The sequence below is a fragment of the Dromaius novaehollandiae genome, chromosome Z (assembly GCF_036370855.1).
Source record: "Dromaius novaehollandiae isolate bDroNov1 chromosome Z, bDroNov1.hap1, whole genome shotgun sequence".
In the NCBI taxonomy this organism is placed as follows: domain Eukaryota; kingdom Metazoa; phylum Chordata; class Aves; order Casuariiformes; family Dromaiidae; genus Dromaius; species Dromaius novaehollandiae.
The window spans coordinates 25,426,657-25,450,879 of NC_088132.1; the positions used below are offsets into that span (position 1 = coordinate 25,426,657).

The 24,223-nt window shown below is 37.8% G+C and overlaps 1 protein-coding gene across 1 annotated transcript in view; it reads right to left on the reverse strand.

Moving 5' to 3' along the window:
• Window positions 1-12,076, reverse strand: part of LOC112981888 (aldehyde dehydrogenase 1A1) — a 51,006-nt gene extending 38,930 nt beyond the window's left edge. The window contains exons 1-3 of the mRNA XM_026097881.2: window positions 11,967-12,076; window positions 11,078-11,192; window positions 9,268-9,373 (exon numbers count right to left, since the gene is read on the reverse strand). The gene's annotated coding sequence lies outside the window, so the exon portion shown is untranslated. The remainder of the gene's footprint in view (window positions 1-9,267; window positions 9,374-11,077; window positions 11,193-11,966) is intronic.
• Between the last annotated feature and the right edge of the window lie 12,147 nt (window positions 12,077-24,223).

Sequence of the window (24,223 nt, forward strand, 5' to 3'; positions counted from 1 at the left end):
AATTTCTGATTTAGATACTAAACTCTAATCTTTACAATAGTCTTCCTGTTACTTATTTCTCCATTAACCCACAAAGATTTGGTCTCCAGTTAGCTCACCTGCTAATTGCTCAGATTTGCATGACTTAGACTGAATTTAACTGGAGCTATAATGCAGAGATCAGTGGAATTGCCTGGTTTCAAGCTTTCAAACAAACAAAAAATTCTTTCTCCCAAGAGAGATCCTCCTGAATGCATTCTCATTTTTTTAGGCACTAATACATTCCTGATTTTTTTTTTTTTATGATTGAACCACAAGTGAATTAAGATAACTTCTCTGAGAAACAATGGCATTTATCCCCTTTCCATGTCGATGAGGAGAGCCTGAAATCTCATCAGACAGGCTTTAGAGATACTACCCTGGGTGAAAAGTTTCAACTTTTCCAAACATTCTGGTAATCATTGCTTTATTTTCCACACCATTCATTCATTTAACACTTATTTTACCCTCTTTTTTCTCCTTTTTGTTTCCTTCTTTCACTCTTGGATTGCATGAATCACCTTCACTAGTACACTTCCAGTGACTCCTTTCTTTTTTCTCTAGACCTTGTACATTGTTAAAAAGTCTCATCTCTTAAAAAGATTAGTTGCTATCTTGACCTCTTTGCTTGTCCTATTGTCTGACATTATCTGCTGAAACTTGTTCCTTGCATTACCATTAATGTCAATAATTCCTTTAACTTCTCTGTCTTCTCACATCTATGAATGCCTGACTCCCCTCCCTTTTCCAGGAAATTCTGTTACTAAGAGTAGTTGTTCATGATCATCCCATTCTCATCCAACAACTTTCCTATCCACTTTCAGCCTAGCATTGTTTCTGGCCCAGTGTAGATATGATTTCCCTTTCCTCACTTCCTGTCTGCCTGTTTATTACAGCTTCCTTTGGTTTCATTCTCTGAGGTTTTTTTCCCTCCATTTTGCAACATTACTGTTACATATTTCACCAGAATAAAGATGTGAGCTTCACTTCAGCACTCTCTTCTTTTCAGCTGGTGGATTAACCAACACTCAGATATTACAGATATTACTACACGTGGAAGTTTACATAGTGTTGTTGTCAATATTTTCTACCTAACAGTGAAGACTTTAGATTCCATCTGATTTTTTCCTCTTCTTTTGGTCGTTGTCTTGATTGTTACTTATTGTTATCTTTTTATTGTTAAGGTAAGAGCCATTTTCTTTGCCACTGTACACCTTGAAGAAATACACGATATCATATGTAACTGTGTGATAGTGCTTTCTACTCTTTAATTCATAACTTTACTCCTGGTTTAAACCTACTGATTTCCTCTATTTAATACATGATCAAGGAAGAACAAAGAAAGTAGATGATTATTCATACAAGTTGTAATTAAGTAATGAACTTCCCTGCTGCAGGACACTGGAGGTGCTAAAACAACTGATTTGGGCTGGATGAACCTTACCTTTCTCCTCAGATGTGGCAATACAGTGAGATATTACCAACATTGTTAGCAGTTGCTTTTTGGTCAGGTTTATTGAAATCTAGATGGGCAAGTTATTTGGCTTGAAGCACATTTGGCCTATGCTCTTGTGATTCATTGTACTAGCATGGTCTGCACAGGAGATATCACTTAATAGCCAGGCTAGTAACAGGCTATTAACAGGCTAAGGCAAAGTTTTCAGTTGAGTCAGCCAGAAATCTTCAACTAATGAAATCAGTGTGTCAGCTAATGATATCACCCAGAGACAACCTGTCACTGGATTCACTTCCCTAAATGCAGTACTAGTACTATCTGAAATGCCTTACCTACCCCAGGATGTCAGTTCAGGAGAGTCCTGAAGGTCCTGTGTCATCTCTGCCAGGCTTCTGCACCAGAAGCCATGAGCTAAGGTTTAGGGTTCTGCTTGGTATTTTCACATTAGTTTATGTCAGGCAGGACACAGTGTGAAAGCTATATAATTGTTACAAAACTCCCCCTTCCAGCATTTGATACAGAAATATTTACTTTTGAATTATGCCATATTATTTGAAAAGATCTGCTTTTCAAGTATTCATTTAAAAGCTGTTATGGAATAGACACAAACTTGTCTCTTTTCAAAACAATGTATTTCTTTTTGTTTTTTTTTTCTTTTCTATTTTTTTCTTGAATCAGTGCCAACCGTCTTCCCAGTTCCCACAGTCTGTGTGCCTCTGTTCTCCAGCATAGGGGACAGGTGACTTACTCTTTGTGTAATGCTGAGATCGTGATCACAGCAGTAAGACATTCTGGCCACAGTTTCTATAGAAAGGAACGTATGCCCTTCAGAATGCATATATTTGATCATTAGGGACATCTAACTATTATCTTCTACTAGACATGCTAAAATCTAGGCAGATCAGGTAAGACCATGTATTTTTAGCTTGCATTACCTTTAATGTAGGACAGTGTAAGGATTTTATTGCAGGGAAACAGACAGTAGATGTTCTCTACTTTCAGTTGTTGTCATGTTCTGGGAATGGTTCTAATTGCATGTTTTTGGCATCTGATGATCTACCAAAATTACTCCTTGAGCTGCATAACTATTATGCCTTTTAGAAAGTGCTATAATGGTCTAAGCAACTTCCAAAAAGTTGTAATTGTTATAATTCAAAACATTTCAGGTGAATAGCCTAACGTAGTGGCTTTAAGTGCTATTGTCAAATGTCCCCTGGAATAGGAAATGAACTGAATCATCTGATGCACTCCACAGTTTGGTAGCAGTGTTGTATCATCTGTGCTGCATTTAGTCTCTAATGCTTAAAGCACATTTTTACCTTGCAAAATTTTATCATGAAAAATCACTTGAAAAATCTCCATTGAGACAATATCAATGTTATTCAAAATCATAATTAGCTGAACCACTTCTTCCAAACTTGTGTTATCCAGGGAGTCAAGAATGGAAATGATTTGGTGATTCATATAGTTTCTCTTGTAGAACTGACAAAAAGGGTGGAAGCAACAAATTTCAAAAGCACCAAAATATGTTTTAAAAAAGTGGTAATCATCGATATTCATGAAATCACTGGACCTTCTCTCTAAAATCTTTTATTCACTTTGTTAATCTTTCTTCTGAAATCCCATCAAAGACTATTGAACAGAAAGAGTGGTCACTGTTTAGATTGCTGTGGAAAGGCAGCCACATTAGAAACTGGTCAGAACTGATGTGAATTTTGTAGTTTAGACTGAAAGGCCAAAGGACATTGGGATTTAAAAGCTCTGATAACTCTAATTTTGAGATGGAAGTATTCAAGTGAAAATGACCAAATTTTCAAGGCAATTAAGCAAATTGCTTTGACTTTTGCAGCATACTAGGTATGCTGCATTTCTGAAAATCCAAGCATTCCTGTTATATAAATATTGATATCTCTGAGTACAACTGTTCTTTATTCATTATAAAATGTCCATAAGGTACAAACTCCTGGAGTGCAGCAGCTGACAGATGAATAAGCATGTATTTGAGTTTTAACATATTTTATTTATTTAGTGAAAAATCTTTCCCTGTTGCTACATAGAAGATAACAGTGTATGAAGAAATGTGCCAGAAGATATTTCTTGATAATGCCTCCACAAACAAGTCAGAGCACATAGCATGCTAGCTATTGTTTGGCTGAGTCATGCAAACACCTTTGCTCCAGTAATGGCCAGGGTTAACTTGCATTGGCTCTCTAAAACAAGGGCAGAGGCAGAGTAAGAAGTAGAAAAACTAGTGCTACTTATTTTGTAATCTTGGTATCAAAAGATATTGAATAACTTTTTGCCATCTGTGGTTGGGATGCTTGTGCAGAAGCCATAGCGAGGCCTATTCTCTGCTGAATCCAGTATTGACACTTTTGGCTCAAGATATTTTCTGCAAAGGACAAAGTGTCCCCTCTGTTCCTATTTAGAAAGTGATAGGTAACCACAATATAATACTTTCTCATTCAGAAAGAGACCCATCTACTAGCGAAATGATACTGTTTCTTCTAATTTCCTTCACAGATCAGAAACTCCCTTCTCAACTCTGTATTCTGTATGCAGAATCCAGACCTTTAAACAGACATAGCAACAAATATTTCAGCTTTTCACTGTATATCCTTTCACAACAGGCAGGAAAGTATAGACAGAGCAAGAGAGAACAAAGTACCTAGAAGGAAACTTGGGTCTCAGTATGCAAAGTCCACAATCCATATTTATAGTGTGGGCAGCAGTGCAGATAACCAGTAACCCCCAAGCACAGGGACAGCAAGGTTACCTGGTGGACTGGAGACTCTGCAAATCATATAGGCTGCAGTAGAACCAGTCAAAAACTACCTTTAGAAAACTAGCCGTAGTCCCAATCCTTCTAGTTTTGCTGGGCTGAGTTGATGTGATTCGTCATGATTAGCCCATCTGCATGGGGCTCGCTTGAGCAAATGTAGGTAACTCAAACACAGCTGTCCACATCTGTGCTAAGCACGCACCATTCCTCCATAATCAGTGGTGAGAAACGGGCGCCTTCAGAGCACAATTCCTTACACTGTGAGGGAGGCACCTCGTTTAGATCAGCCGAATACAATCCTAGGGGTGCCTAATTGTTGCTGGTGACTGTAAAGGGAGTCTAGACAACTAATTCAGATACAAACATCTTACTGGAGATATCTACAGTCAGGTGAGACAGGTCTCACTTTTTGTTTTTTTTCCCCCCAAACTTAGGGAGATGACTTCCTGTTTACTTTTTATGAAATTTTATATTGCTTCTGGAGCTGTAGTAATCTCTGAATAAAGCTTAACAACATTAGAGACAAACAGTATCCCTTCCATGGATATAGCCCCTTCCCGGCCCTCAGGAGAAGATAAACGTATCCTCTGTGCAGGAGAGCCTTTGCTCTTTAAAAGATTGACTGGGAGTCCAGGACTAGTTAATTAAAATCTAGTTTAAAATCTAGGGTTTATTTAGGGCAAAATACTTTCCTGGAAGCAAGATCCATCTAAACAACCACATGTTTTCAAAATGCTCATCCCCCTTCCTATCACCTGGACACTGATTCTTCCTGATCTCTAGTTCATACATTTCTTAATGTGTATTAATTTTGAGGACAGACACCATATCTCCATATGTAGGACAATTTCAGTATAAAATAATGATTTTAGGACCATCACAAAAAAAAATGAAAAAAACAAAAGGAGAGTATTAAAATGAACTAGAAATATTGTGGGACAATGAGAGAGAATAGAATAATAATTTCAGGAAATTTTAACATCATTTTTTTAAAAAAAGGTTAGCTGCAGAACCTGTTTCAGCCATAGGAAGGAATTTTCTTTATAAAACAATTTAGATAGTTAGGTACTAACTAATTACAGCACTTCCTAAAAGTTGCAAGACTATTTAGTAACATTTAATGTATTAAGTTCCCTTAGGTTGAAAGGACATGTGATTGTTTTTCTCCCTTTTTGAATTTATCATCAAAGAACTGACAGAAAAATAAAACAGATCTTTTTGTCCGTGAAGAGATCAACAAATGCAAATAACACTATAGTCTGATGCCTCAGAAATGTACATACAAAGGTCAGTTTTCACGAGAGAGGGATAAACCATACCTATGAAAAATGTAACTGTGAATCTTAATGGTCTGCTTCTGCATGTGTTTACCCTAAAATATGGAACATACAGTTCTAAACAGTGTCTTTTATATCAATAGAATTTTTCCTGCTTTGCTCATTCCTCCTTATCTTCTATCATGGCATCAAATATTTGCAAAATTAAGGTCATAGAAACCGTCCATTCATAAATTAGCAACTGACAAAAGTATGCGTTTTTCACTCAGGCTAAACTAGTTTTCATGTCAACAGGATATTATTCAATTAAAAAATTATTACTGGTCTGTTGCTTTTTTTAACTATTTTCTGAAATTTAATTGAGATTTATATCTCTTTCGCAATAGTGCTTTGAGAAAACTGTGGGAAGAATATTGCATGTAGGCTGTAATAAATGAGAACTAATAAAAGAACAGTATCACCACAGCAACATCTTACCAGTAAATAAATATGAGCGCAGTTTTTGCCATTATAATTTCAGAGACTTCATGCCTGTCTTGGAAGCAAAGAATGGTTTCGACATTTAGAATATTTTTCTGGAATACTGTTATATTTGTCCTTAATTTATGCTGTAGAAGCCTAAGGTTAAGTAGAGGCAATTTGCCTGAGTCATGATGACAAATTTATCCCTGCCTTTCTGTTAAATATTAAACCAGATATATTTATTCATTTTTTTTTGAAAATACGTAATGAAATAGTTTAGTTTCCTCAAATAGTTGCTTGTGAATAAGGAGGCAGATTTTTGCCATAGGTTACAATAAAAGCTATCAGTGAATGTCATGAATAACTTGTTGCAAATCAATGGACTTCATACAAGTGCAAAACTAGCCTGAGTTAGATCAGAATCAGGCCCAATGCTAATTATTAACCTGCATTGTTAGCAGCAATTGCTGCCAAGTCATTTTCAGCATCTCCTCCATGAACCTTTGTTTCAAAGCCAAGATTTAGACAGCCTCAATTGATTTTACATAATTACTATGCATGCTTTATAAGTCTGTGTGTAGTGATTGTGTTCTTCAGTTATGAAAGTCTCACATGTGAAAATAACCCTCTTTCTACTTCTGAAGTTTTAAAGAGCATCTAAAACCCATTTAATGTGCAACTAAAAAAAATGTCAGAGGGATGTTTAATCTACCTCTTTTTTGATTAAAAAAAAGTTTTCCAAATACATATTCCATAATTTACTTGTACCAATTTTTATTGTTTTTAATGTTTGTATTTGACATTAATATGTAGCATTATTATAACTTGCAGTGTTTTTTCAAGATTTATTTTTTGTGTAGGATATATAGGGCCATAGGATCTGCACAGTGGATGTGAGAACAGCCTTCTCACTTGAGAGAGAGTGCGCTTTCCCCATACAGCTGGGATATGATTTGAAACTTGCTTGTGGTAGGAGAAATCAAAAGGACCTCTGCTGAACTTAGAATAAAAGCTAATGTGGAGTCAATAACAGGCCTTCTATCTCTTCCTGGACTTGATTTTATCATGATTATTCCTGGAAAGTTCCTACAGAGTTTGCTAGAAACTACTCACATGGGTAAGAAATGTTTGGATCAGAGCTCACTGTTATAACATTTGAAGTGAAATAAGGAATGCCAGGAAAGTACCATGCTTGTATATAAGTTATCAGAAACAAAAAGTAACTTGGCAGAGTGATTCATCGTACACTTATTTCCAAATTAACTGCGACACTCCAGTATTTTCCTAGTATTATAATGCCAAAGGAGGATTTTGATGGATTTCCAACTCCCCTGTTTCCCAGTGATTTGATTTAACTTAAACAAACAAATATCTAACACTAGGCAAGATCTCTCTGTTTACAGAGTTCAGGGAGGCCTCTGTGGAGGCTGTCACCATCTGGTGATGTTCATAATGAAAAGTGAACTTTAACCAAGTTCTGGAGCTGAGCATACATGTGCTATGGGGGATAAGACTCAGAATCCAAATCCCAGTATAGCATAAAACTTTTGCAACAAATCACAAACTGTCTCTGTTTCCCTGTTGGTAGAATCTACTCTCCTTTTATTAAGGTAATTAGTAAGATTGATATTATCCCTGTCCTGTTGTTCACATCTTAGTTTCAAGTTTAGATAAAGTGAGTTGACCGCATTAGCTTGTCATTTGTAATTCCCATTCTTCACGTACTTTGTCATGGTTATGATCCAATTCCCATGTGTTTGTTGATAGGAGCATTATACTAATGTACATATGCTACTCATTAGCATTGCTGGTAAGTGAGAATTAACAACTAAAATGCTTGACTATGATTTTAAGAAAGATGATGTGATTAGTCTGGCCCCCACTGAATGCTATTGAGAACTTTCCCATTGTCTTGAGAAGGAGTAGTTTTAAGTCTTGTGTACCATTTAGTAAAATAATAACATTTAGAAAGGAATATCTGTTGTGGCAAATTTGAAGTATATTAGTCATTTCTGTAAGATCCCTTCAACTCAGGAATGAAAAAGATAATAACTTCCTCATACAAGAAATCAGATAAACAGAATACATTTGGGGAACTAATTTCCTGCTTTGTTACAGAAAAATGTTATCCAGCGGATTTACAAATGCAAGACCAGCTACAGTAAATCTTGGAAGGAGCCATGCTTATAGTGAAAACCACATCCCTGCATGTGGTGTGTGACATTATTAACTTGTTCATCTAAAATTAGAACTACTGTGAACAAACATGTTTTGTGGATGTGTGAGGTGTGTGCATTTGCACATACATGTAGAGTATAGCAGAGATGGACAGAACTACACCCACTTTTTTTTGATTGATTCAATACTTTTGTTTCACCTCCCTTCAAAGAGGATAATTGGACAAAGGAAAAAAAACCTTTCTCTAAAGAATGAGAATATTTAACACAGAAATTGTATAGCCCCCAAAAATGTAATTATGAGAAAAAAATGGCTTCAAATATTTTCTGATTACCAAACAATTTAGAAGAAAATTAGAGCAACAAAAACATTTTTCTCCTTGTGATTCTAATCTTTATTTTTGATTTGATTTTTTTTATGGATTGCTGTTTTTCTTTTCACAAACACATTAAAGAGTGAAAGTACCTTTCAATCTCACATTGTATATTTCATCCTATTCTGATTATATTTCAGGCAACTTTAAGTCGGCTAATGCTCCAAAGCTTGTTCTGATCATCAGTGGATTTGGGCCACTGGTAATCTATATAATTAAGAATGTAAATAAATGTGTGTAACATATTCTGGCTGCTGCTGCCTCAGTGTTTCAAGAAAAGAAACAAATTCAGACTTTTAAAACAAATGTTTGAAGAGCTTAATTTTTTTTATGCTTTAAAATAAAATGAGATTTATTTTGGTTTGACTGCTGCAATTATTAGCTGGCATAGTAATTCAAAAAACGTCTTGGTTCTGTCACTTTGAATAAGGAAAAATACGAGAACAGAGAACATCAAGGTTTCTTATTCTTAGGAAAAATTGGTGTATGCTTACAAGATTTCAATGCGTTTTTCAAGATCTTGCTGAGGCTTGTCAAATACATAAGCTGCCTCATACTTCTGACTTGTTGCTTGGGTGGTGAGTGACAACGTTATGCCTTATGCACAATAATTATGCTTATACTAAACTCACAAAAAATTCTAAGAATTATGCATTATCTGGATGATAACCAAGGTTGTATTCTGGAGTGATGTTAATGATAGTAATAAAATAAAATTCACCTGAACAATCAGCAGATTCTGGAGAAGGCAGAGAAGCAAAAATGAGCCAGAGGCAGGGGACAGCTATAGAAGGTAGAAGTTTCTATTGATTCCTTACAGTTTTTCCCTGAAAAACAGGTTGCATACAGCTAAAGTTATAAGTTGGGCTAGAAAAATTAAAATATTGCTACCCTTCCTTGTTTAGTTAGCTTGCCAAACTCCACTGCCACAGAAGTTTTGCAGGCTGTGGCAGACAGAATTTAGTCTTTCATAACCAATATAAGTCAATAGCTGTTTTGCTCAGGATGAGGATTGCACGAAACCACTCCTTTCCCATCATTGCCAAGAAAAAATTACCATTTCATCTCAAAACTAAGCAAAATGCTGGTTACATCTGAGTTTCACATGGAGTTTTGTATTAATTCAGCATATGTAAGTATAAAAACTTTTACCAAACCATAAGGCAAAAAAGAAACTGGTCAACGGGAGGAGCAGGGGGGAAGGGAGTGAGTTTCTTCAAAATACATGCAATCTAAAACTTACAATGTTAATAAAGACAAGGAAAGTTTTAAGGTGAAGATTCCACTACTGTGGACTCAGATACAGATTAGAATCAAAGAGAACTGTGTATATCTAACTACTGAAAGAAGCTAAAAAGACATAAAAAATGTTAGAAAGGACTGCAACAGGAAATTTAGGATTCTTTGCTTACACTCTGAATATTTTCCCATTATAGGTTAAGTATAGCCAGATCCGCTTCTCATTACCTCAGTGAGAGCACAAACAGACAGCTTTGCATTCCCTTTCAGTGCATATGCATCCATAACTCTGTGCTGTGACTTTTGAAGAGAAATATTCCCAAAGCCGCTGTAAAACTTGGCAATTGCTGGGAGCTGGGACTTGAATTGCAGCAAATGCATTTTAAGAATCCGTTTTCTTCCATTTTACTCTAATCTGTTAATTACCTCTTTGAGGGCCATTCAGAAGCTCCCAATCTTCTTTCTTAAGTTGAAACTTATCACTGTCTCCTTCATGGATCCCTTAATAAATCTGCTTTTGCCTCTGGCTTATTAATCATTTCTCTGACCGTGACTCGCAAGTAGTAAAGCTGGCACGCTAGACTATGTTGTGCACTGGGAGATACTCCTTTTTGTTCCTCTCTCACAAGTAATCCCAAGCTTCTGAGCACTGAGACAACTAGAACATCAGGCTAGAGTCTGCTCTTTGTGCATCTCTACACTTCTTGGTCTGTTTTTCACAAGACTCCTTTCCATTTTTCACCCTTTCCTCACTATCAGCTCTTTTGACCTTCAGTTTGTCAGCAAAATAGATGTACCTGATTTCTTGTTAGAAATCAAAATTAAAAAAAAATACTTAAAAAGATACCTGACATTAAGCATATCTGCCCAGCCACAGTAACTCTTCCTCCTTGTACACATCCGTAATTTGCAGCTTTTCACTGTGTAATGTCATCCCAAGGTTATAAGGCCTTAGAAGCAGAAACCTATCTGTTCATTTGTTTGTTTGTAGTGTCCTGCATTGCCAAGGGAACTTAATAGTGGAACAAAATATTGTTATATTTCTGCAAAAAGCAGAGAAAGATCTGTTTCTAGTCAGGATCATTCTTAGAAGAGCTACAAAATATCTGTTCTCTGAGGGGAAATTACATGAGATTCGAGTGCTGCAATTTGCAATGAAGAGGAAGAACAGTTGTAAGATGAGAGCAGGGTCATCTATCTAGAAAAGTCATGCAAGTTCATATTAAGTCAAGGGGGGATATTAAGATGTCACTTAGTAGCTAAACAAATTTATAGATACATTTAGTACTCACAGTTTAGAAATGTTCAGTATTTGGAGAATTGCATTTTCAGTTCACCTGATGCAATTAAAAATATTTCAGCATAGACAGCAGTTTTTGAATGGAAGGATAATCAGCATAAGAAGCTCTGAAAGACAAAGTGCACAAGACATTTAACAATATTAATCTCAGAATTTATTCTTCCATTTCTTCAGTTTGTGACAGCACGTAAAAAGAAATAATATGAATGTTGTATTAGACTGGACTACAGTGTTTTGTGTGCTTTTAGTGTAGCTATAGCTGTATAAGTAATGCATTTAAGTTCAAGTCAGCAACAAATCTACCTAATTTTTATACATTTGTTTATAAAGATAGAGGACTAGCTGTCTGGTCATGCTATATGGAAACAGCAATAGTGAACCTAAAAATAATGAAGTTTGGATAAGACAATTCAAATCCATTCCATCAGCATAATATCCAGTCCCTAATTTTGTTGTGAACTGAAGTGTAGAGTTAGTTAAATATTCTACACGGATGACATGCTCTTAAGGCTATGTATATTTGTGCATTTCATTGTTCAATTTATGCATAGTCCACAAAGAATATTTCTTAAAATTACTCATGACAATTTGTTTTGGGAAAAGTTGTAAAATTCTAAACACATGAGAATGTCGTAACTTCACAAAAATTTCCAAATAAAAATCTCCAACCTCTTTTTCATTCTCTCACAGATCTGACCACAAAATAAGAAAAGCTGTTTGCTTTGATCTAAAAAGACAGTACTTCCTAGGTCTCTAAACTCTATTAAATAGTTTTAAAATAATGATTAATGCTAACATAAATTAGAAAACAAGAAAAATTAAATTCATTTACCCCAAATCAGGCTTAAATTATATGCTAACAATCAAGAAATGATACTAACCTCAGTATTATTTACAGATATTTTGTCAAGCAGATTCGTGGCTAGAATTGGACAGTCAATACAGGGAATTTCAGCATGAGTATTCACAGCAGAAATTGCTTTGCCCAGTGGTGAGCATTTGCAGAAGCAGGGACTCTATGTAATGCTATGCAGTGGGCTAAAAAGGGAGTGTTTGTGAGAAGGGATGGACAGGGTTCAAAAAAGGAAAGGACATTTTGGATAGGGTACTCTGTTACAGGAAGAATTTGTCTGCTTCTTGTCCTACAAATTAAGTAATTTCAGATATTTCCCTATATAAACAACATATAAAAGTAATCATATACCTTTGGAAAAAATACTCAATTTCAATGAAAATGTTTACTTAGAAACCCCTATTTTTTTCAGTCAAAATGTAAAAAAATGTACCCAACTAACAAGCTTTAAAATAATGGCATTAGATTCTATCAGATTTAGAACTAGAGATGCGTCAGTATGATTTTACACAGTCCTCCCATTAGCAGCGTCCTTAAATTGACATTCTGTGAAATACCAGTTTGCTTTACAGAAGCAGAGCTTCTCTCAGAAGGCAGGACCAGCCAGTGCCAGCGAGCGGAAAGCATCTACAGCGGCGGAGTTGGTGCACCTGGCTGGTTCAGAGCAGCTTCTCTGCTGAAGGAAAGGCGTGGGTGTTTGCCATCTATGCCTGGACCTTGCAGTCCTTTCTCCATGCTTTCAGCCACTGCTTCATTTGTGAAGTTAGAGAATGACATCTGTATACCCAACTCTCTTATTCCCACCGCATACTGAAAATAATCTGCTCAGATATGAGGCCCAAGAAATCTCTTAATTAAAAGTGAAAAGCTAATGCCAAAGTTTTATGAGAACATTTTAGACCTAATATGGGAGAGAGAATACGGAGCCTCATTATCCGATATATTATACTGTTTTAACATCAGTCTCACAAAATGAACCGCCAAGGCAATTACATTTAAAGGTGCAGTTCTATTTTACCTCCAAATTTCTTGCAAAAGACAATACTAAGCAGCATGGAATATCTACTACCGAAAGGAGCGTTCTCCAAAACTGGTGCATATTTCTGCGTACAGTAAACTGTCCTGAATATCTAAATCCCTTGTCAGTGCCCATATTAATAAAATAAGTTTACTAATGTCATCAAAATTTTCTGCTGTATCTCTGACTTCTCAGGAAATTAGCATGCTGGATAATATTCTGCATGTTCCTGAGACAGCACAAAAGAAGAAACTGTTTGATTATTTTTAATATTCTGTACAGTTAACTTGAGCAGATTCACTGAAGTCAGGAAATGTGATGTTACAACTTCAGCAGTTTGAGATTTGTTATTCAGTACCTCTTTTCTGCTTCTTGGATTTGTTTCCGTAGGTGCCAGTATTATTTTTTTTTTAATTTTTTACAATCTGCCGAAGTATATATGCAATCTATGTTTTAAATATTTGTTAGCCTGAATTTTAGTTCTGACGTGAATTTTAGCAGAATGTCAAGTCCAAAAAATACCACTGTTTTGACCTATGTGTACACTTATCCTTCTGGAAATATCTATGTACATATATGTAGATATTGCTATATCTACATGTCTGAAGAACTGTGTAAAATCAACTACAATAGAAGTATAAGCATTGAGAATATAGCAGCACACCAAAATGATTTGCAGTAGTTTCTAGTTAATAATCAACTAGAAGGAGTGTTTCTTAAAGGATAAATTTCAAAACCACTGGCTTTATACATTACAATATTTCCAGTTAGGAAACCACACATGTGAATGTCTGTGTGCCATTAACTCCCACAGGACAGAGCCACCCCTGCATTATCTGTACATTTTCAGGGTTACTTTGCTCGTAGTTCTGTAACTGGTTATTAGACATTTATTATACAATCCTGCATCCTGCAGCTCTGACAAAGTTTCATAGCCCGTGCAGCTGGAGCTGTATGTGCTGAGAAAACTGTGTCCGACTTAATTTCATAGATAGCAACGTATTGGAAACAGCCTTTTTTGTGGATTTTTCCCTGAGTCACATAACAGTCTTCTAGGGTAATTCCACTTGCTACAAATATCTGTAGTATTTGTGGCATTGCATACTAAAGCGGTTCTCCCCAGACCGTAGCACTATCCTTCACCTACTCTCGCCACGCCAGTGTATGTTGATGGGAGCCAGGGGGGTTGTGTGCGCTAGGCTGAGAAGCGTGCTGTTCTAGGCACGGTGCATTTGTAGGGGCTTGCATGTCGGTCTTAAAGGGGGAAAGCAATGCATAATGACAGAAACTGTGGTTCTGATCTGCTGCATTCGGGGGGATAAATATGTTTACTCCTATAGACCACCAGTAACTTTGCTGTGTATGTGATAGAATGGCAATGGCATGTATTTTCTGACTTTCTAAAGATATGCACTTGCTGGATAGCTGTTGGATAGATGCTAGATTAATTTAGTTTTACTGTTTTTCCTGTTATTTTAGTTTCTGACTAAGCAATGGTTTTATGTGTGAGTTTATATGTGTTTTATGACTTTTCAAAGATGTTTCAGCCTACATATATAACTGTAATTGATATAACCTCAGGTATTAAAACTGCATAAAATCCTTAAAATCATCTACTATAGAGTTTAAACACGTCCTGGATTGTTATTAAACAAAAATTTTATGCCTTTGTCTTATGCAACTCTCCCACTGTGATCTACGATACTTAGAGAAGGAAAAGGATTATGTAAATACAACAGATTTTTTTATTATTGATACTGAAACAGGAGGTATCACTGTAAGTTATTTTAATTTCACAGAGGAATAAAAGTATTTTTTTACTTATGGTGTAAAATAGACCAACCCACGTCACTGCATTTTTGCTTTACTGCATAAAGCAAAGACAAAACACAGGGTTGTCATAAGGGACAAATCTGTGTCTCATGAATCTAGTACAGTTTGAACATAAATGCTCTAATACCTGTGGTATAAATAACCAATAAATAACCAACTTTTCAATCAGAAGCTGTGGGAAAAGTAAACTTACTGCAACATCTCTCTGCTTGGTCTCATTAAGGTTCTATCCAGCTAGAAACTCACTCCCACACTCTCAAGAAAAAAGTACCAAGGATGCCTTTTAGAAGGAACAGTAGCTTTTCCAACACTTTAACACTCTTATATTTTCTGATAATCAAGCTTTTATTTTGGTTTTCATTATACATCCCTTTCGTACCCCTTTAGTCTGATGTTCTCCCTGTCATAAAGAAATTTGGGGGGGAGAAAGGCAAATTACTTTTCTTAAAATATATAATGATATTTTGATTGCAGTACCTCTGAAGTCTCCCTTTCTTCCCTGTTTCAGACTGTTTTCTTATTCTGTTTCCTGGATACCAGATGTCAGAAAGACTTCTGAAATTCTTTTAACTTCAAAGCATAGTTTCAAAAACATTACTAATTAATGGATAAATTATTAACACTAATTACTACCACCTTTGTGTGCACACGCATACAAAATTAACAATTTTATGTAGCCATTGTCATAAATTTGACTGTTGATAGACTGTGAATCTCACACAACGTTCTTCAAAGGCTTAAACATTATATATATTTATGCATACGTACAAGCACACACAGACATATATAAATATAATACACACATGTAGCTTTGTATTGTCTGTACAGTTCTACCTACCTTTCCTGAGCATGCATTTCATCAAACCCAAACAGTATCATATGCAGTCAATCAAAAATGCAAGGCCTTACCTTTACAATCAAGGCTTGATTTCCTAGATCTGTTATATTTCACTTCCACAGCACACTCTGCCCTAAGGTCTATGTTCAGCACTACAGTCACAGCACCAGGCATGACCTCTATATATACACAATGCAGTAACAGCAACAAGTGAACACTTAGATTCTTACTTCAGTTCCACATTTATCAAGTGATATTACTCATAGAAAGAGGTCCTTCAAGCAAACACTTGATCTGCATTGAATTGGGAGTGATCTTGATGATACACTTGGAAAAAAAAGGAGCTTATTGTACGGCAGCAGATGAAAATAACAGCAGCCATTGCACGTACCACTCATTCTGTTAACCATGTAATATACATTGTCATTTTGACGTGCAGACTATTTCTCTTCCTCTATCACCTCCATGTCAATCCGATTCACTCATTCTTGCCAATGATGAAATGGAAAAAAAAAAAGAAGAAGAAAAAAAAGAAAGGAAACACGGAAAGATTGTTATCCTAGATCTCCATTTGTGGAACATTTTAAAGCCAGTTAGATTAACCATTGGGAAGATGTTAGTCTTGATAAGAGAATCCCCACTGGTTTTCTGTCTCCCTTAGACAATGAAATCACATAGTTGTGTCTGCGCTTCTCTGTTTTGGATTGTTCTATTTTAACACATAACGGATTGAGGGCTGCCTACTATTCCTAATTAACTCAAGTTAAACTAATGAGAGAGAGAGGGTGGAGGGAGCACCAAAAAGAGAAAAGAGATCATGAGTTGGAAGAGATTGAATTACAACTTAAAGGGGATGGAGAAAGGGAAAGAAAACGGGGGGATGGGGAGGCGGTGCAGTTACAGTTAGGCTGCAAACTGGGGGAGTGGAAGGGCCTTTGAAAAGTTTTGCCCTTCATTTCCAAGAAGAGGCAAAGATAGTAAAAGCATCAAAGAAATATGAACGCAGATTCTTGCTTCTCGTTAGGAAATACTTCAGCACCCACTAGAGAACAGCTCAGACTCCAAAATCTCCCTCTTGCTATGCTATCAACAGCTTTCTCCAGCATGTGCCTGCAATTTATTGACGCAATTCCCTTTGCCAACTAAATACCATGTCGGCTACTCATGGAAGAAAGCGGTTTCTGTTTCTTCTTTTCAAGCCCCATAAAAAAAATGCCAGGAAAATGTACTGAACAAATTTAAATGTAGTTTTTCTTGTGATAGGAGTTAGAAATGTGCACACATGCATACAGAAGGTAGAACTGAATCATTCCAGTGCAAAACTACTACACTACTTTCTGAGCTGTGAATACTCATTTGGAGATTGTATGTTTGTGCACAATAGGTTTTCACGCCTGACTTTTGTTGATAGGCAATCTACTTTATATGTAGACAGCTTTATATAGAAAATGTTACAACACATTCTTTGATAGTGCTTCTTTGGAAGATTTCCTATTTAAAAACACACATGGGAACCTCTTGTGACCCTGAGCACCACAGGTCTGGGTAGGTTAGTTACGTCTGATAGTGCAGCTTACAGCAACGGCTAACTTCACTGCAGAGCACGCGTGAAGCCAGAGCCAGGTTTCACGTGTGCATGTGCTGTGGGTAATGCAGCGCTTCGAAGGGCATGTTTTTCCCCAAACCCTGGGAGAAGACCCTGGTCCCACCTTTCCGCCTCTGGGATCTGCTTTCTGCACGTCTGAAGCCCTGCGGGAAGCAGAGGAGGAGGGTGGCAGTGGAGGTGTCTCTGGTGGGGCTTCTGCAGGCGGCAGCGTGGGGACGGCGAGGACGGAGGGCGGCGGGCAGGCAGCTGCCGGCGGGGGAGCCCGCGGGCCGGGCCTGGGGCTTGGGGGGTGACGGCCCCCTGCGCCCGAGCCCAGCCAGACCCCGCGGCCTGCGTGTGCACCGCGGCCTCGACCGGGGTTGATAAAAGCAGCGTCTGGCCGAAGGACGGCCCGGGGGTCGTGGCGGGGAGCGGGGCAGGAGCGAGCGGGCTCCCTTGGGCTGGCGGCGGCGGCCTGCGCCTAACGAGGCCAGCTCGCCGCCGGCCTCTGTGCGGGTGAAATGAAGCGATGGGCTGCAGCAGGCAAAGGAGGCGCCGTGCTCTGACAGGCCGAGGTGTGACCTGACGAATCCTAACCATCCCGGACATCTGCGGGAGGGCGCGGGACCCGCCGCCCAGGCCGAGGCCGAGGCCGGCAGGGAGGGAGAGGGCAGCCACACGGCGCCCCGAGGGCAAACGCCCGAGCACGGCCCCGCCGGCATGCCGAGCTTCCCGAAGGAGACGGCTTTCCCTCGGTCGCTGCGCTGCTTTTCCCAAGGAAATTTTCATCTCCCCCTCTTTATTTAGCTAAAAACAGCTTTAAAAATCCTCACGTCTTCGTACCATTACCAACAGAGGGTTTTTTGTGTGTGTGTGTGGGGGGAATATGTGGTGCGTGTGTGTGTATATATATATATATATACACACATATATATGTATATATATATGTATAAAAACAAACATTTTCTTTCAAAATGTTTTCAGAAATACAGCCAAAAAATAAGCAGCCTGACCTTCAGGACCTAAACACACAGGCCCTTGTGTATTTGCCATCGCTTAGTGACTCCAGGCGTCCAAAAGCACTAAGTTAGGCCCCTAACGGATGGGTGTCAGTGCAATAGGTGATAAATGGAGCAGGCTGTTTAGCTGGGGGTTTGCACCTTCACGGGAATGCTCTTTCTGTGCACGCACGTGTGCATGCCTCGCTCTGCGTGAACCCGGGGTTTTAGCTGTGCACAAATGTATCTTGCCGAAGGGCTTTTGCAGGACGACTGGGGACGTTCTGTTTTAACTTGCACATAGGTCCGGTTGTCTGACAGAGGAAATTAAAGACAGCCTGTGGATTGTAATTTCAGATCAGGAGTAGTGGAAGGGAATATTCTGATTCTCGTTAAGCTGTTCTCCTCCTGGGAAGCACAAAGCAACTGTTGTTAAGGTTTAGAAGCAAGCAAAGACGGATCTGGATGAACATTTATGCAGCGATATGCCAGCTGCATTTCTGATCTCCTGCTACTATTATTTCCTAAAATAAAAGGAAATAATAAGATAAAATGAAGACTAAAAAAAAAAGAATAAGATAAATACTACAGTCTATTTTCCTTGGTAGTGTACTTTTGTTCTGAGTAGGCTGGATTTGCTTTCATGTTATGGAGATGTTTCACACATATGAGGTATTAAGTTGTAACACTAGGTAGGCTTAGGCTGTGTAAAACTCACACTAGGAATTAATATGTTACAGGAACCATGCTATGGTTAGCATACTGTGCTGCCTGTAGTCAAAGGCAGTCAAATTGGTGCACGATGCCAAAAAGTCAACTGTTTTACCATTTTTATACTTGATTATCTAGAACACAATGCCTCTGTGCTCATGCCAACATTCATTCTCTTTGCACTGGAAAACATACAAATAATAAATCTTTGTTTCCCAATACTTATCAAGAACACACAGAGATGTTTAAAGACAAAAAAATGCAGTTAGCTTCTATTTTTGCCATTTCAATTGAAGGACACTTCTGTATTTCACCTGTGTGCACGTGTATGTAAATGAGAAATGCCAAATTTACAAAAGTATAAAGTAACTTATCTCTGTGAATTATGCCTTTTCCTGTGCATAGACACTTTTTCCCTTATGAAAGAGACCTTTACACTAGTCCATAAATCCAAATAAATATTGTATGTCACCTGAAAATTTGTATTCATGAAAAAAAAATAAGAAAAAAGAAAAAAATGCTAACAATTCAGCTGCAGCACCAGCAGAAATAGGCCAAAACTCTGTAAGGATCTGACAGATATCTATGTTACCTACATGCATTACATTACATTCACACACATAGGTCTAATGTAGAGCTAGACTGCATATCACTCTTACTGATTAAACAAGACTGTGAGAGACCTCTCAGGAGACTGATATCCTGGCACAAAAGGCTGCTGGAAATATAGGCTTACAAGTCCTACAAGATTCTTCGGAAACTTGACAGCCCTGGAGCTCAGCAACCTCCAGGCGAGGGTAGAGAGGATGCAGGGCGGAGAGTATAAGGAGAGGGGATGGCCCCAGCTTTGCCCCTTCTGCCAGTCTGATTGCTAGAATAGCCTGCTAAAGATGAAGGTCAGAATAGTCTGTCCCTTCCCAACCCACAGTTACTGGCACAGTAGTGGAAATAGTTGCAGAAAAACAAAAATCAGGTACTTGCAGAACAAAAGGTTTTCCAACATGTACAGAGCCAATAGCCCAAATATTGATTTACACAGACATTTTTTGCAAAAAGAGGAAAAAAAAAGACAGAAAAATGTGCACTTCTGGCACCACACAAACTAATCCTGATGTAAAAAAAGGGAAGGACCTCTTACATTACCTAATGTAAATAACAAGAAACTGTGTTCAGATTATTGTTGTGTGTTGGACTCAGTGAAGCTCTATTAACTGAAAAGTCTCTAGCAGAGTTAATATCACACCTGCCTGTAGTAGTCTTCTTTCATTATAGCTTGAATTCCACTGAATAATACAGAATTACTCATTCTTCTCCTGTGTATCAAAGTAGATTTTTTTAATGGTGTAATTATCTTCAAATTACTCAAACAAAATCTGTGTCTTGAGAATGGTGCAATGCCAAACCATTAATAATATCTTCTGTATAATACCTGTCACAGACTTATTGTGCAAATTACTTAAGAATTATATTTTGCTTTAAAAAGACAATATATATTCTTTCACTATTAAAACTTTCTCTAGAAAGCTATTTATCAAAAAGACAAATCATGACAAAAACCCATTTCCAACATGTACCCTACTGCTGGATAAACAAAGTACCGTAGATACTGTGACTCCTCAGCTATCAAAATCAGGCTGGATTTTACATTTTAATCTTTGCCGGAGGTATGTTGTTCAGGAAACCCTGCACCTGTGAACCCAGTGACTCTACAAGAAGGCATCTGCCTGAGACTTCAGAGAGCTTAAAGGATAGCTGTTAAGATATGTGCCCTGTCCCGTTTATTTTCTTATGACTGCTGAGGCAATGTGGCTAACCAGTTTAATCTTTCTTCTTCACCTGAAGATGCCATGAAATTCAGTATCTTCAATTTTGGATTAATTATTGGATGACAAAGGTTTCCATTTTGCTATAGCAGGTAACATTTTTTCTATCACTATGTGCTGGCAGGAGTTGCTTAAAGCTTTTGCTGGTCTCCAGCTTTTCATTTGAGAGGGAATAGATGGCCATGCATGTGGGAAGCAGGCTTTTGAGCCAGACGTCCAGGCACAGCAGCCAGCACACTGGGAGCAGACCCAAGGGAACTGACGAGTATAGGCCTCACGCCTGAACTTGAAAACCATCCCTCCTGAAATCATGACGAATTTTCATCACAGGATGTTGAGCATAGGCATCGGCAGCCAGGTGGATGGGAACAAACCAGAGTGATCAGCCACCTTTGCATACCACTTTTATCAAGCTCATAATTGCAGGGTAAATTAGGCCAGCACTTCTCTGTACAACCACTACTCATCCGCATATGCCTTGGTCACCTATGTGAAGCTGCATTGCCCAGCATTTGGCAACAGAGCCCCAGGCTTTAGTTCTGCTCATGGTACATAAGCCCTTTCTACATCTTTCTTTTGCTAGCCTTGGGGCATGAAAGGCTCTGAAAAGTTATCAGCACTCAACATAGACTCATGCCTGAAGCTAATGTCACACTAGCTTTACATCAGCAGAACTTCACTGAGTTTAGTCACGTCACTGTTAACCTAACCCAGCAGGAGAACAAGGTCATGCCTTTATAATAAAAGGTGATTTACATTTTAGGCATGTTTTTAGGTATTTGGATTGTATGTGTTTTCACAGTTTGCAAATATTTTAACACCTTTTGTGTCTCTATTAGTTCAACCATGGATTCCTGAGAAACATAAATGTGGTGTAATATTATGCTCACAAAACCTGAATAACTCCCTGTGGATGGTAATGCATTATGCAGTGGAGAAGCTGTATGTTAACATATGGAGAAATCTTCATATTACTCATCACCTTTTTTTCAATCATTTACAGATCAGTGGAGGATGAAGGACCGTTTGGCACTTGTCCATCAATTCCTGTCTTCATTCTTCTGTAAAACTTATTAACGATAGCCAAATCAAGCAAGCAGGAGCTTAGTGGCTTTGGACAAGTCCACCCTCTAAATGATGTCTGGCATGACCAAACCTACATCTGTGTCATTTATAATAGGTTTGTTTCAGGCATATCTACTACACCTGTGGCAGTGAAACAAATGTCTTTTACTCTGGAGGAGATGATAAAAGAGTAGAATATAGTATAATATTGTTATTAAACGTCTTGCAGGATGAATCAGCCTCTTGAAGCAATCTACGTATGTGTTGCAACTCAGTGATAAAATGCACATTTTATCATAACTTACAGCATAAAATATCCCCCAGTGTCCCCCAAAACAAAAGTAAGGGGTGAGTCTCTGCCAGTTGTAAAATAATACAGCAGACAATTTAACAGGAAATGCTTTAGTCATTGTGTTACCTTTTACAACATATGCTCTTGCAGCTGAAAAGAACAGCTCCAGAGCAGTCAGAAAAATACCTGAGTTTTATGAGGTGTCAGATATGGAAGATATGGGATGAAGCTCCTGGAATGCAACATCATTCAGACCACAGAGCTCTGTGGAGAGGACTGGCTGCCTCTGCGGCAGGTTCACCACAAGGGCCTGAATGGGACTGTCAGGATGGCCAAGGACAGGTGGGCAACTATCTGTGCCTCTACCTTACCTTCTTAGAGTTGCCTTGGAGTTTGTTGTGTCTGACTTTCTTTTAACAAAAAGATGGAGTTGACTGTGAGGGAATCTATTTGCACCTCATGGTGAGCTTGAATCACAGCTGACTGAGCTGTGAAACAAACCTGTCACATAAAGAGCTATTTTCTATTTTTCCATACAAATGAAGCCTGTTTTTTTCTCAAGGGCTCCCTTTCTAATAGTTCCTGTCTTTGAAGACAGCAATGTGTCTGAATAAAAGAGAACTTCTTCTGATGTTTTCCTCTGTGGATGACTACCTATAATGAACCTGAAGAAGAGCTTTTACTGCACAAAGACATGCGTTTAGCTCACTGTGTACTTATTGTTTGGAGTGGGTTTTTATTCCTATACAAACACTGTTGTTTCAGTGGGTTTGGGACTTTTCCAAAGACACCTGCTTTACCAGAAAAGTGTTGCTCAAGCTGACTGCTCAAATCAGCTATTTTTCTGTAGTAGAGGAACTTCTGCACTGAAAGAAGTTTTGGTGCTTTCAGGTGGGCAAGGACACTGAATTAATATTGACTAAATCCAAGAGCTTTATTAAGACTGTGCAGTCAGCTGACATGCATGGCTACCCGATTTGCATTTTAACATGCTGTTCTTTGTAATTAACTGTAATTGTCAAAAGCATTATAGGGATTCCATTACATCACTTCACTGTTAGTTATGACAATCAACAGCTTAAATGTTGCTGTAGGATCTTTCGTATATACATGACTGATCCCCAGCACTTCTTGTATTATATTTTCTTTCAAATGGCATTAATAAATGCCTTCAAAACTAGATTTACAAAATGAGTTAACTTAAATGAGTTATTTTGCAGCCTTTTTTTTGAATATAAATGCATTTATTTCCTGCCAACATGGTAAATGAATGTAGTACCTATTATTACCATATATAACAGACTATTACAAAATGCATAGTAAAAGTTCAACTCTTTGACTTCATGAACATCCACTCTTTCCATTTATAAAAATTTGTTGAATTCTAAACCCAACTTTCATGGCTGAATTCCTTCGTATCTCTTTATGTTACTTAAAGAGTATTTTAGTTAATAATCTTCTATTGCTGGTTCTGATTCATCACTGTCCATGGAGTACTTTGAACATATGAAATGCTGTGCAACCAGCATTTGCCAGGACAGTATTTACCAGGACAGTATTTGTAAATATTCTCCCTTTGAATAAAGGAAAACAAAGTAATTTAGGGGACAGTTCTGACTTAATTTACATCCATACTTATCAAAACCAGAATAACAGTGGAACCATTTAAATTTATAATATAATCAGGATTAGGCACTTAGGCTTTGTGGTAGTGAAAGCAGATGTCATTGGAGTTTTATGCTACATTGTCAAAAGTGGTTTGGTCAGACTCCCAAACTTTAACAGTCAAATAGATTTTTTTTCCATTATCTGAGAAATTTCTTGCAGTTTAGTTTTCAGTTAATAGTTATTGATATCACTTTTCAGATGATATCTGAAACTATATCTCAATCCCATGGAGACAATCACTATTTTACAAAGAGTTATGCTCAATAATTGCAACTGTTTTTCTTTTGAGGCTACTGCTATCTTTTTGGAAGTCCTTTTATTTTTCCGCTTCAAGTATTGTTACTTTAATGAACACTCCTGATGTTCTAACAGTAGCTCAAATAAAGTTCAGCAATTATTCCTCTGGTTATCTTTTGTTTTATCTAAGAGAAAAAAATACAGTGGGGGTTGTGGC